The following is a 14928-nucleotide window of genomic DNA, read 5'->3' on the forward strand; positions in this document are numbered from 1 at the left end:
TGTGGTTTATGCGGGGGATGAGGAGAAAGTGTCTGAGAACTTTTTGAGGGATGGTTTGCCCTTGCAAGTCCTATCGATACCTATGAGCACCACACTTTGGACATGTCTCCATAGTCTCGTATTTATCTCGAAACAGTATGCAATCGTTGATACATGCATGGATGTTATTGTAGTCCATGCCAAGCTTCCGTAAAAACATGTGGTGCATCATCATGAGACTCAGGCATGGTATTTGCAAGTGGTAATATATGATATTTCAATAACCTTAAAAAAATCATAAAACACCTTGAAAAAGCATAAATGTTTGTAATAATAGTGTTAAAAAATAATAATCAATGAAGCCTATGTGCAAGGTACCTGAATAACTCGGTCACACTCGTATCGCTCCACCTGTATTTTGCTTGCACACTTAAGAGTGCAAGCAATGTCTTCAACTGAGATACTCGGCACCTATCATATAATGGTATGGATGCTTCCTCTCTAAGCGGATCAGATGTCTCGACATCCATGGGAATCAATGCATCGATCATTGCCTCCATCTCAGTCTCCAAGAGTGTAGGTAGGTCTGGAAGGTTGTCTGTCTCCTCTGGCGTTGACGGTATAGATTGGCCGTGCGAGTGGTGGATTGGCTCCTGCACTCCATCCATCACACGTCCATGAACTCTTCTAATTGTCCGCAAAGGGTGCACTCCCCCTTGGGACGAGACATCATCCCCCTAGACTAGTAAATTTTCCAACAAGACCCAATGTTATTGTGTATGGTTTTCAATTAGCTTGCGAGTACAATGCATGATTAATATTAACTTCAAATTACCGTTTGCTAAAAATCCGCAATCGCCTGATCAATGATCTCAGATTGAAACTCGCCAAATCGTCGTACGTGTTCTATAGACAATCGGCGTTTTCATCTAATTACCAACTTGCATTGAGAGCAAGGACATGGGACACGCTGATTAAGATACGCCTCGCAATCTTGAACAATAAGACATTCTTCGTTTTCCATCTTATCTACATTACAGCAAACGAGGATCAAATGGATAGCTTTATGGAGATGTATGTCAAGTTGCAAGTTGACCATAAGCTCTTGCTTGAGAGGTTTTAGCCTTTGCAAGAGCTTGAGAAGCAAATTTTGTAAAACATTGAGGTTGATATTGATGCATCCATGGTGTTGAAATCTAAACTTCAAGATATAAGAAATGCTTTACTGATTAATGTAAAGAATGCATTGTACATAGTAGTTGAGAGATTTATTGATGTTATATCTCGGCCATATACCATGCTCAAGGATTTGTTTGTCCCGGTAGATAATTATTCGTTATTGTAAAAAAAAAAGCATTGGTTCATAAGGTTCATGAGTCGAAGACTAAATGTTTGGACTTGACTAAAAGATTGGATAATGGCTTAGATGCTAAAAGGAAAAGTGATGAATATTTTACTTCATCATTGCAACAAAAAGATTGGTGACAAGGATGCTATGATTAATGAAGTTCTTCACGAGGTGAATATAGAGTTAAAGGGGATGGAACACGATTCTTATTTGGGATTTAATGGTGATAAATCAATTATTGAGGTGTCTTCTTGTACAACCATTATACCTTATATACCTAGCTACAGTCTCTAGGTTATGTACTTTGAGTATCTTAGAGGGGCTCTACTAGGATTACTTATACAACTGCATAGAGGACTTTGAGTATAAGTAATCCATTTATGAGCATCATTGAGGATCTCTTAGTCTAATAATAAATCAGTCTCAACAAAAAGCATCTTAGAAATGTGGTTTTTTTGTCCTAGGATCGCGTATTAAAATTAATGCCATCTATGAAATTTATCAACTATAGTAATAAAATTTGTTTCAATCAATTCTACTCATGGCCATAACATTTGAAGAAAATATCCTATGCTCAATTTAAGGGATTCTTCTTCTATAACAATACTTTTGGGTTCATTTTGATGAAGTACCATAATGACCATTAGCTAGGGTATCATTTTCTTTTAGTCCTTCCGTTGACTAGTTGGCATGATTTCTAATTTGTTATGCCTATAAAGTTAATACAAAAACAATGAATTATGCATATCACAATTAGATCCCCTACTTGGACATTATGAAGGATATGACCAATTTTAAGCCATCTTAAAGAGTCACCAATGTACGTGGCCCATGGCAAAGCACATTGCATACCATTATCGATAAGTCTATTATTGTGCATCTTAAATCTCCTAATTAGACTTTATAAAGTGTATGACTAATTTTTAGCCCTCTTAAGGAGTCGATGTAATGGTACCCATAAAAAAAGCAAAGTGGATACCATTAACATAATCATGGATATGCTATCGTTCCAATATATGTTATCTTTCTCTTTCTCTCCCTCTCTCTCCCTCTCCCTCTCTTTCTCTCGCATTTCCTCTCCCTCTCACAATATATATTAACACTCTCCAAAAGCAAAAGGGAGAGGGAGAGAGAGAATGCACTCTCCCTCCCTCTCCCTCTCCCTCTCTTTCTCTTTCTCTCCCTCTCTCATTTCCTCCCTCTCCCTCTCCCTCTCTTTCTCTCTCTCTCCCTCTCTCTCCCTCTCCCTCTCCCTCTCCCTCTCCCTCTCTTTCTCTCTTTCTCTCTTTCTCTCTCATTTCCTCTCCTAAACAAGCAAAAAAGAAAGTGATTCAAACCTTTAATAAGCAAAAGGGAGAGGGAGAGAGAGAATGCACTCGCCCTCCCTCTCCCTCTCTTTCTCTTTCTCTTTCTCTCCCTCTCTCATTTCCTCCCCCTCCCTCTCCCTCTCCCTCTCTTTCTCTTTCTCCCTCTCCCTCTCTTTCTCTCTTTCTCTCTTTCTCTCTCATTTCCTCTCCTAAACAAACAAAAAAGAAAGTGATTTAAACATTAAACAAGCAAAAGGGAGAGGGAGAGAGAGAATGCACTCTCCCTCCCTCTCCCTCTCCCTCTCCCTCTCTTTCTCTTTCTCTCCCTCTCTCATTTCCTCCCCCTCCCTCTCCCTCTCCCTCTCTTTCTCTTTATCTCCCTCTCCCTCTCTTTCTCTCTTTCTCTCTTTCTCTCTTATTTCCTCTTCTAAACAAGCAAAAAAAAAAGTGATTTAAACCTTAAACAAGCAAAAGGGAGAGGGAGAGAGAATGCACTCCCTCTCCCTCTCCCTCTCCCTCTCCCTCTCCCTCTCTTTCTCTTTCTCTCCCTCTCTTTCCCTCTCTCTCTCTTTCTCTCTCATTTCCTCTCCTAAACAAGTAAAAGAGAAAGTGATTTAAACCTTAAACAAGCAAAAGAAAGAGAGAGGGAGACTCACCGATGAGATATGGCGAGTGTGGGGCGGCTCCTCTTTGCGATGAAGGCTCCTCCTCTCCTTCGCAAACAACGGCAGCGGCGGTGGCAACGGCGGTGGCAAGTCTTCTTCCTCTCCTTCTCTCACGACAGTCGCTCTCTCCCTCGCTCTTGCTCTCAAAACACAAAATCTGCAAACGCGAAATAAATCCGTGCTCGGTTTCGGCCCGCTTATTTCCTTGTGGAGCGTCACTATTGGTGTCGCTATTTGCGTCGCAAAAGTGACGTAAATAGCGACGCAAATAGCGACACCAATAGCGAAGCGATGTAAATAGCGACGCAAATAGCGACGCCGCTACCCACTGTCGCTAATCGCCGTCGCTACTAGCTCAAATCCTTGTAGTGAACATGATTTAGACTAAAATAGTATAACTTAAAAACAAAATGTAATATGATACATTTTACTATTATCAACAAGTAGGTAGTATAAGATTTATAAATATTTAACCATGATAAAAATTATCTTTCCTTCTCAAATAGCTTCTAGTTGATGCTAAAATTTCCTCAATATTTATAACTTTGTGTCATAGGGAATGAAATCTCCTATTCTTTAGAGGTCATTGTGGTTTCAACATTTAAGCACAAGGTTAAAATTTCTCAAAAATATCTTTATCCTTGTTGTCATGTGGAATACATGAAATAAAGGTTTTGATCATTTGATCAAATATTTTCCAATGAAGATCACAGAAATGATTTGTTCTTGTTGACATACAATAAAGGCTTTGAACACTTGGCTAAATCTTGTTCTATGGACATCATAAAAATTCATTATTTTTGCTATCATCTAGGTTAAATACATGTTTTGACCATATGGCTAAATCTTTTCTTCTAGATATCACAAATAATTTTAATCCTAAGTCTTGTGTAAAATAGTTACAATAGAGGTTTTGACCATCTGGCTAAATCTTTTTCCATAAAGATCACAATGAACTTTTATCCTTGTTATATGTATTTTGGCTAAATATTTTGCTATGGAGACCACAATGAGATTTTATCATTTTTTTCATGTGAAATACATACAATAAAGGTTTCAATCATTTGACTATGTTTTCCCCTATGGGGATCACAAATAATTTTTATATTTGCTATGGTATGGAATACACACAATAGATTTTTGACCAGGTGGCTAAATCTTTTCCTATACACATTATAAATAATTTTAATCATTGTTCTCGTGTTGAATAGATATAGTACAAGTTTTGAACATCTCATATATCTTTTTCCAATGAGAACACACAAGGAAGTTTTTGCTTACTCAAAGAGTAGCTAATAAAATAAAGTAAAATCAAGGCAACTAAAAATAATAGAAGAAACTTTTCTTATTTACTTTAGGGCGGCACAGTTCATGAGAAAGTTTGTTTTTGGCCATATGGTCAAATCTATCCCCTTCTTTCTGTATGATGTTTCCATTAATACTTTCTATTATGGAAGTTGGACTCATTATATCTAATGTTTAAGTACTTTTTTTGTTTCAATGAAATTTTATACTTCATTGTATTTAGCAATTTCATCACTATTTTCTTCTTTTTGAGAGGTGACAACATACAAATGATAAAAACTCTATTTTCTCACTTGTACATGTATCATGAATAACGGATTTTATTTTGGAGAAACTGTGAATTTGCTAGTTGATCATGAGATTGTTGCACTTGGTAGAGTGCATGCAATACATCCAAATGAGACATGCCATGGAGAAACACTTGAAGATGGAAATATTTCAGTGGCTTTTGATAAATGTTTAAATATAGCAGCGTATTTGCCATTCCCAACAATTGATGCAATGAAGGTTCATGATGCTGTAGGTGGTTTTGCAAAATGGGGAAAGAAAGATGTGGTGGTTGTTTCAAACTCAATAACAATTCATGACAGAGGAGATGATTACGAATCAAACCATATCCTACCTTCGACGATATTGATGTGCTTAGCATTCGTGAAAGTTGGAGAGAACATAGAGTGATGCTATGGAGGACAGAAGGCAACACCGTGTGTGTTGGGACAGGGGTTATATTATTGGCTTTTCCATATGATGTGATAAACTTTGAATTGCTAGGAGAAGAGGATGTTGGTGTGGTGGTAGATAAAGCCCTTGATCAAACCACAGGAACATACATAGATGACAACCTCCACTGTGTCACTTTGGAAAGATGGCCTATTAAACAAGTCACCTTTGATGATGGAACATCACTGCTACAACAACAATCATACATGCAATTTGTCTCTAAAAATGCTTGTGCCAAAAACATGGAAGATACCAATGAAGATTATGTTTCTGCAAAAAAATCAGTTTTTTTTCAGAAGAGATCATATTGTATGGTCAATAGAAAGCCTCGAATTATTGCCCCTAAAGGTGCAAACTTGAGGACTTCTATGGACTCCATTTCACAGGTTTCCATGATTGATTGTTGCCAAGAAAAGTGTTGTCAGTTTGCTGATAGAGAAGCAACGCAACAATTACGTAAATACTTTTAGGGATTGCAATTTGAAGACCGCACAAACTATGTTTATGACAAGTTTGAATCATCATGCAGGATTGATTACTTGGGAACAAGGAAGTACAACTTTATCTTCAATGGACAAGTGGTATGTGGAAGGGCATGGTATAGATTCATGGAATCCCAAAGACATCTTTTTACAGGTACAAAACACAATTTGAGCATGGCGTGAGGAGGGCAATGCATGGAAACAAGGGGGTAATAAGAGCAGCTTGGGATCACACAGAGATGGGAAGAGCCATCCTTAGAGACTTTGTTAAGAAGAATGCAGAGCAAATGCCACAGACGAGTGAAACAATGCAAGATGGATCAAGGGAGACACAATTGGTCATCCCAGATGTTTACAAGTAGGTAGATATAAGGGCAGAAGTAAATACAACATTGAGTGGTATTGGATGTAAGCAAATGTCATTCAAGATGATCTAGCTTGGGTTTCTCATGGTGGGTCATACACATGAAGACATCGATGCAATGTTCAGCAAATTTTCAAAGAAGCTAAGGACGAGCATGACCTTCACTTTTCCTCATGTTATGCAACATTTTCAATCATGCCAGATGACTAGTCCTACATCTTTCTTATTGACACATGTGCCCGACTTTAAGAGATACATTAAGGGATATTTTTGTGATTCGAAAGATACACTTGTTGGTCACTCAAGACCTCTTCAATTTCAGTTTTATATGCAAGGAGATACACCTATCATGCAATACAAGATGCATCCAAAGTCCCCAGACTGGTTACCAAGAGAAGGTGGCATTGAATTATGGAAGAGAGACCTTGCAGGAAAGCCTACTCTTCCAAAGGGTGTTCCAATGTTGCTGCCCATGTTTGAGTACGTTAAGGATCATCAAGAAGTAGTAAGTGGAGTTAAAGATTATTTGAAGTATTGGGAAAGATGGTCAAATGTACAAGGACCTAAAGCAGAGTTCACAAAGTTTATAACACCAGTGATTGATTATTGAAAACATATGATCTACGCTCTTCAGATGATTGCAGATTAGTTGGCATCCATTGGCATATAGGTTGAAGATGAAGACATGGTTGTAGTGACATTAAATATTTTGGGATTTGAATATAAGTCATTTGATACTTCCATCTTTGTGCAGGCTGAAATGCCAAATTTCAATGAGCTTGTTGCAATTGCTCATTCATGAAGAGATTAAACTGGGATTGGCTATAGGCTCTAGTAGTTCTAAGAGAAAGGATGTTGTCTTTTATTTGCATCAATGTGGCCACGGCAACCATGGTAGAGGTTATAGTTCTCAGAGAGGAGGCCAACAAAATGTATCTTATGGTCATAATAACCAGTAGAGTTCAAATGCAAGAGGAGGTGGAAATTTCAGAGGTAGGGGCAAATCTAGCCCTATAGGCAAAGGCTCCTGGTAGTAGCAGCATCCATTTGACAATCCTAATAAGGATAAAGATTGTCACTATTGTGGAAAGTACAGTCATATTTCCAAGGACCGCTGGAAGAAGCATGGCAATCCAAAGGGCAAGTAGCATGGACATTTGGTACATCCAGTTAGATAGATGATACTTTTGGGGATAGACTATTTGCCATGACATATGTGAAAGATAGGGTTGCTAAGAAGTCTACTGAGGATGTTGTTTGGTATATTTATTTGGGGGCATGAAATCACATGACCTCTCATAGTGATTGGTTTATTGACATGGTGTCTAAGAGGAATGGCTATGTATGCACAAGGGATGACACGTATCATACCACTGAACATAAAGGCAAAGTGCCTTTGGTAATCCATGATGGCAGGGAGAAGAACTTACATGATGCATTGCATGTTTCATCAATTACTAAAAATCCATTGTCTGTGGGTCAGATGACTAAGAAAAAGTCACAGGTTAAGTTTAATAAGCATGGTTTCTTCATTGAGGAGTTTGGTTATGGCTACAAAATAATTGCTCATGGTCATAGGAATGGCAAGATGTTTATTCTTGATGCCACTTTGCCACAGTTAAAATTAGCCATGTTTGCCCATGGCTCTGGGGCACAATTAGAGATTTGGAAATATGGTATAAGAGAGTGGGATATGGTAATCTTCAGTGGCTACAAATGATGCAGAAGAAACAACTTGTTATAGGTCTACCCAAGTTTGCCTACACGGATATCGGTCATGTCTATGATGCTTGTCAATTTGATAAACAGTCAAGGTTGCCATTTGTCAAGCATGTAAGAAATAGTAAGCGACCGTTTGCTGTTAGTTCACCCTGATGTGTGGGGGCCAACCCATAATGCATCTATGGTAGGCTCTAAGTACTATGTGACATTCATTGATGACTTTAGTTGCTGTACTTGTGTCTATATATTGAAAATGAAGGATGAGGTATTTGTTGTTTTTCAAAAATTTAAGCAGCATGTTGAAAAGGAATTTGATTGCTACATCTCTTATTTGAGATCTGACAGTGGTGGGGAGTATGTGTCAAATGAGTTTGACAGTTTTTTGGCTGAAAATGGAATATGTAGGCAACTTACATATAGCTACACTCCATAACAAAATGGGATAGCTAAATGGAAGAACAGGGTCTTAATGGAAGCTGCACGTGCAATGATGAATGAGAAGAAGATGCTGCTCTATTATTGGGCTGAGGCTATTATGACAGCCATGTATATCTTGAACAAGACTCCCACTACACTTATTTATGATATGACACCATTTGAAAAGTTGTATGGCTACAAGCCTGATATCAGTCATGTGAAAGTATTTGGTTGTCTTTCTTATGTGCACATCCTTGATGAGAAGAGGAAGAATCTAGATCCGAAAGCACACAAGTGTGTCTTTTTTGGTTGTTCGCAGGAGAAGAAGGCATGTAAATGCTATGATCCCTCTACTTGGGAGACACTAGTCAGTAGAGATGTTATCTTTGATGACATGGCCTCTTGGTATGCATCCCGACTACAATGCCATTGGATATGCCTTCTACACATGTTTCTATAGTTGATTCACAACAAAGTACTACAATGACAAGTCCTAGTGGTACAACGATATCTCCATGGACAGGGAGATTGTGGAGCTCTAGCTCACCGTCCACTAACACCAATATGTCAGTGAGGGGGAGATATGATGTGGTGGACAACAAAGAGAAAGAAAAAGTCATTAATGATACATCTGGGGTGATGACACTTGGCAAGATGACTTCAGGCTATGACTTAGTTGATAGTCTAGACAATGAGCTTGGTATTCAGACTGTGTATATGCATGGCACTAGGCAGAATAGGTACATTCCGCCTCATGAGAGAGGAGAATAGAGTAGTGCACCACAACTTAGGTACTCGCAGAGAGTCAGGTACCTTGTGGATAGGTTGACTTACAGTGGTTATTCTATGAAGAATTATGCTTATATGATGAAGGCTATGGAGGTTAAGGAACCTGCTACTTATGCTGGAGCAGTGATGGATAAGAATTGGTGCACAACTATGGATGAGAAAATAGATGCCTTGGCTAAAAATAGTACTTGGAATCTTGTTTCATTGCCAGAAGGAAAGAAGACCATTGGCTACAACTGGGTCTACAAGATTAAATGCAAGTTGGATGGTAGTGTAGAGAGGTACAAAGCTAATTTGCTTGCTAAGGGTTATTTCCAACAGTATGGGTTAGACTATGAGGAAACATTTAGCCTTGTTGTCTCAAGATGGCAACCATACAAACAGTGATCGCATTGGCTGCTGCTAAAGGCTAGAAATTGCAGTAAATGGATCTTAAGAATGCATTTCTCCATGGTGATTTAGCAGAGGATGTTTATATGGATCAACCTGAAGGATATGTACACCCTAATTTTCAGCATTATGTATGCAAATTGAAAAAAACATTGTATGGACTGAAGCAAGCTCCAAGAGCCTAGCATACAAGGATCAATAATTACTTGCAGAGTTTAGGATTCACTATTGGTAGGGCTGATCATAGTTTGTTTACGAAAAAGATAGACAAAGGTTTGGTAGTGTTGGTTATCTATGTTGATGATTTGATAACCACAAGTGATGATGAATTGGGGATACATCATGTTATGCATATGTTGAAATCTGAATTTGATATGAAGGACTTAGGTGAGCTTAAGTACTTCTTGGGTATTGAGGTGATCAAGGCTGAAAATGGTTTATGGCTGATGTAGAAACACTATGCCATGGAAATGCTGAAGAAATATGACATGACTGAATGTAAGCCACTAGATACACCTCTTGATCAGAATGTCAAGTTGGACATTAGCACTGGAGCTAAAATTGATGATGTGACTATGTACAAGAAGATGTTTGGAAGTTTGATCTACTTGACCATCACTAGTCCCCCTTACTTGAGTTATGTTGTTGGGCTCATAAGTCAGTTCATGAAGAAGCCTAGAAAGCCACACTTGGATGCTGTTAGAAGGATTATGCAATATGTAAAGTCCAGTGTAGATGATGGATTGTTCTACAAGAAGGATAAGGCCCTGAAACTCATTGGATACATAGATGTAGATTGGGTAGGATTCTCATATGATCGTAGATCTACAAGTGGTTATGCCTTTGGATTTGGAAGTGGAATGATAAGCTAGAGCAACAAGAAGTAACCTACAGTTGCATTGTCTAGCATTGAGGTAGAGTACAGGGGTGCTACATTGGCAACATGTGAGATTGCATGGCTACTCAAGCTTATGGATGATCTGGACATAGAGGTGGATTCCCCTGTGACTTTATTTTGTGACAATCTCAGTAGTGTACTTCTTGCAATAAATCCAATATACCATGCCACAACTAAACACATTGAAGCACACTATCATTTCATCCATGAGATGGTTCTTGCAGGTAGAGTGGATCTTATGCATGTGAAGATTGATGAGTAGGTAGCAAATATCTTTACCAAGTATCTGGATAAAGATAAGTTCAGTCAATTCTGATAGCTACTTGGTGTGTAGGTTTTATCTTGAGCTTGAGGGGGAGTGTTGAGACTTCAAGCTCATTATCTTGTGTGTGACTGAGAGTGTCTTAGATGTGTCCAGCTGTACATGTGTGGGACATTTAATAAGTCAGGTTAGTTGGTGTGACCTAGCCAAAGTTAATCTTGGTTAGTGAAACTTAGTGTATAACTTACTCTTTAGTAAGTGAAGAAGTACAATGGAATAATGAATAGAAGAATGAGAGCATGACTGAGCTCTCTCTTGGCTTTCATATATATATATATATATATATATAAACCAAAGCAAGAGGAAATTCCATTTCTTGTGCATGGATCTTGCCATCTTTCTAAAATATGAGATATCACGTCAAGGCCTCCTAATAAGCAGCACAATCCTTCCTTTCATGTTGCAAACTATCACACCACATGCATCTTTTCCCTGGTTTAGGGGTTGATGCCCATCCCCTTTCCTCTTATCCTTTCTCATCCAATTTTGCAACCTTCAATTGAAGATCTCACATCCCTTTAACCAATTCATCTAATACATCTTTCCTAATAGTCGGAACAACAGGTACAGCCATAGGGTTAGCCATTTTCTTGGCTTACTAGATACATCAACTATTTTGCCCATAACAATGGGCAAGCTAGATACATGTAATATTTCTCTCCTTCTATACTTTTTCACCAGTGCAGTAATAGCTTCCTTAAAATGCCTCCGCTTTATTTTAAGCCATATCTCTATAGTCTAATCCTCTAACAAATCATCAAGCTTCTCTTGAAGCTTAGGATATGATGCTTGTAGAAACAATTCAATTTTCTAACTTGCAAGAACTTGTTGTTTAGCAAGATTTAACTAATCAAACCAACTTTCAAATTATTCTAATAACTTTGTAGAACCCACTCAACATTCTGCATGTATAATTCAGTAACTTGGGCTTTCAATTCATTTACACAGTGACCCGCACAAAATATTGGCTTCATGCAAGTTGAGCCATCCCAAAGAATTATGTTAACCCTCAGATGAACAAGGTGGAAAATATAGAAAATATAAAGTAGAAGACAAGGCCAAGGCAAAATTGGGATGAAGGACGAAGGCACGCCAAGAAAAATCCGGAAATACAAGAAGTGTGAAAAAGTTCTAAATCAAGGAGAGGCACAAAAGAAAAAGCGCAAGTCGATACTTTCGTAAAAGAGCACAAGGCGCACATTGTTTTATTTTAAGAGCACCACGCTCTGACCTATGCAAATTGTAAAGGTAGATGGGCGGTAGAGGAAGGAAGCTAGGAAGATAGGAGAATAGTGGAAAAAAGGGCCTAGGCTATGGCCAGCTATGTAAAAAGGGGATAACTGCCCAAAGGGGATTTAGGGCTTTGTATATAAAGTTAAAAAGATGAATGAGAGCTCATTCTTTAGTGTGTGGCAATAAGAGACTCACCTTCTTCTCTTGTTCTCTTCTCTTTGCTTACTTATGTGTGCTTCAGTGAGAGGGTGTGAGAGTGTGAGAGTGAGGGATCAAGGAGGTGAAGCTCTCCACCATCTCCTCTCTTCTTCTTCTCTCCTCTTCTCTTCTCTTCTCTTGTCTCGCATGTGGCTATGGAGGATGGATCTTGGAGGTGGAGATTTGAGGATGCTTGAGCTTGCATCAAGAATCGTGGAGCTATCGGAGTGCTTGAGAGAGGAAGCAACTCAATTGGGCATCAAGGTAAGCTCATTACACTCATAAAGAGGGATGGCGCGTCGACTATGTGAGATGTAGCCATTAGTGCTCGCTTGAAACGCTTGAACAATAAGCAGTCCGTGGGTCTTGGTGGTTGAGCTTGTGCTCTACATTTTGGTTCCGTTGCCGGGACCAACGGATTCAAGCTTAAGCATTGCATGCTTCAAATTGAGCATCGAAGTAAGGGTTTCATCCCCGAACTGGAGCTTGAGGTAGATAGGAGGTTTTGGGTTTTAGTCTATGCTACAAGTAAGTATTTTTGGTTTTTGATGATTGGTTGAGTAAGAGAATTCAATTCAGTACCTTGCTTTTAATTTTTGTCGCATTTAGAGTAGGATAAGAAGGAGAAATCAAAGTGGGAATCTTATAGTTTACTACTGTAAACAGTCTTGCATAGGACAATAATAGGAAAAATGGGAAAAAGAGAGGGCTCAAATGTCTCAGAGTTACAGGTGGAGTGATTGAGAGGGCTATCCAGCTAGGGTTTAAGGTCCTGGGTGACCAGGAAAAACCTCTTTTGCACTCCTAGTTTTGAGAGAGAGAGAGAGAGAGAGAGAGAGAGAGAGAGAGAGCTTGCAAGTCCAAGCTTACGCCAGATCGATCGGAGCGTATCGGGGCTTTCAGTGAGATCCAGGTGTAGGATACCCTTGGCCTACACTCCTTCTTGATTCCTAGAAGTCTTTGTAGGTGCTAATAGCATTTAAGTAAGTATTTTTAGCGAAAATGTGATCAAAATGCATTTTGGCCCCAATAGAATCAGATGCTCCCTATAGTGTCCGATTCCTAGAATCAAACCAAGCGACCCGTTTGATTCCCAAAATTGGACAACAGACTCGTCCGATTCCCAAAATTGGACTCAGACAAACCCACCCGGTCCAATTGGATACACTTGACTGCGATTGTGAAAATCGGACCAACTCCAAAATAGATTCACCACTTCCGTCTAATTCCGAGAATAGGACGAGAAGAAATCAAATACCACTTTTTCTGATCAGATGCTCGACCCGCATCCAATTGCAACAACCAGACCAACAGACTTGTCCGATCAGACATAACTTTGAATCGGACCAAGTACCCCTATGTGATTTCGAGAATCAGACATACCCCAATCGGACCAACTTGAGCTGTCCAATTGGACACACCTATAGAATTGTGATAATCGGACTGAATGAGTCAAATGGGATAGCATAGCAAACAAACCCGAGAAGCTGATGAGAACAACTAGAAACCAAACACACTATTAGAATATCAAGCTCTCATTACTCTTCAGTCAGTCTATCTTTATGTGTGTGACCGACATTAGCTAGATACAGCTGTACACGTGTGTGACATTCAATAAGTTGGTATAGTCAGTTACTTAACCACAGTTAGTCTTGGTTAGTCAAACCTATGTGTGCAAGTCTCTTTCAGTGAGTATGATGGAAGAATAATGGAAGAAGAACAACAATGAGCTAAGGCTCATCTTCCGCTCCACTTTGTCTCTCTCCCTCTCTTCCAGCATGGTATTAGAGCTTAAACGCCTAAAACTTGAAGGCTTGGCAGTGGCCATTTGACATCAAGCCATCAAATCTGAAGAAAACGTCATCAAAGGAGACTGTGTCTGCAGCCCGTTTTTTTGCAGAAGTTATATCTTACTACATAAATGGTTTTTGGAGAAATGGCATGCATTTCTTGACCGTTTCCACGTGGACTACAACTTTGCAAAAGAAAGTATTTTCAAATTCTTCACAGATTTTGAGATATTCAGCACAGACTTGTGCAGACTGGTTGTTTACTGTAGTAAGCAGCAGGTGATTCGAGGGCACCGGTGGCTTTCATCCTAACAATGTATATGCCCTTATTATCATGCATTTACGCATGATATTGAAGTGTTAAAAGTTCAGTTTTGGAACTAATTTGTAGGCTGGAAATAGTGAACTGGTTGCTGTCCTGAATTTGGAAACAATATACCTACAGGGTTAAAGTATCTATGATGCTTATTTACTAGTGACAAATGCTTGGATCATACCACTTAAGTGGTAGATTCTTTTTGGGATATTGTGAGTTGAAAGTCCAAAGTTTGGACTGATTTGTTGTGCTGGTTCTACCAGGGTATTGTCTGGTTATTGTCTGTAGGAAGGATACCTATCATCTTCTCTTGGCATACATGCAATATATTCTAACCGATTGGACATGTATCAACTCCTACATAGAGTGGCAACTAAATGAGATGTTTTGGGGCTGTTTTGAGGTCTGAATACTCTTTTTTTAATAGAGAAAATACTACTGGTTATAGCAGTGGGCTTGATGTATTTGGTACTGCTACTTGCATACAGTACAAATACTGATACTTGTATGGACATAGTTTATTACTGGGATGTTTTGCCACTACCATAGAATGTTTTGAACTGATTTGAGCTTGGTTTATGCTCAGTTGACTGTGTTTTTTCATTGTTGGAATACAATTTATAGCAAGCAAGTTGTCAAGAAAACTGTCCTGAATTGCAAGAAACTGTCCTGAATAGCAAGAA

This window comes from Lygodium microphyllum, chromosome 17, assembly GCF_053477565.2.
Source record: "Lygodium microphyllum isolate KBCC chromosome 17, Lygodium_microphyllum_v1.1.10, whole genome shotgun sequence".
Taxonomy (NCBI): Eukaryota; Viridiplantae; Streptophyta; class Polypodiopsida; order Schizaeales; family Lygodiaceae; genus Lygodium; species Lygodium microphyllum.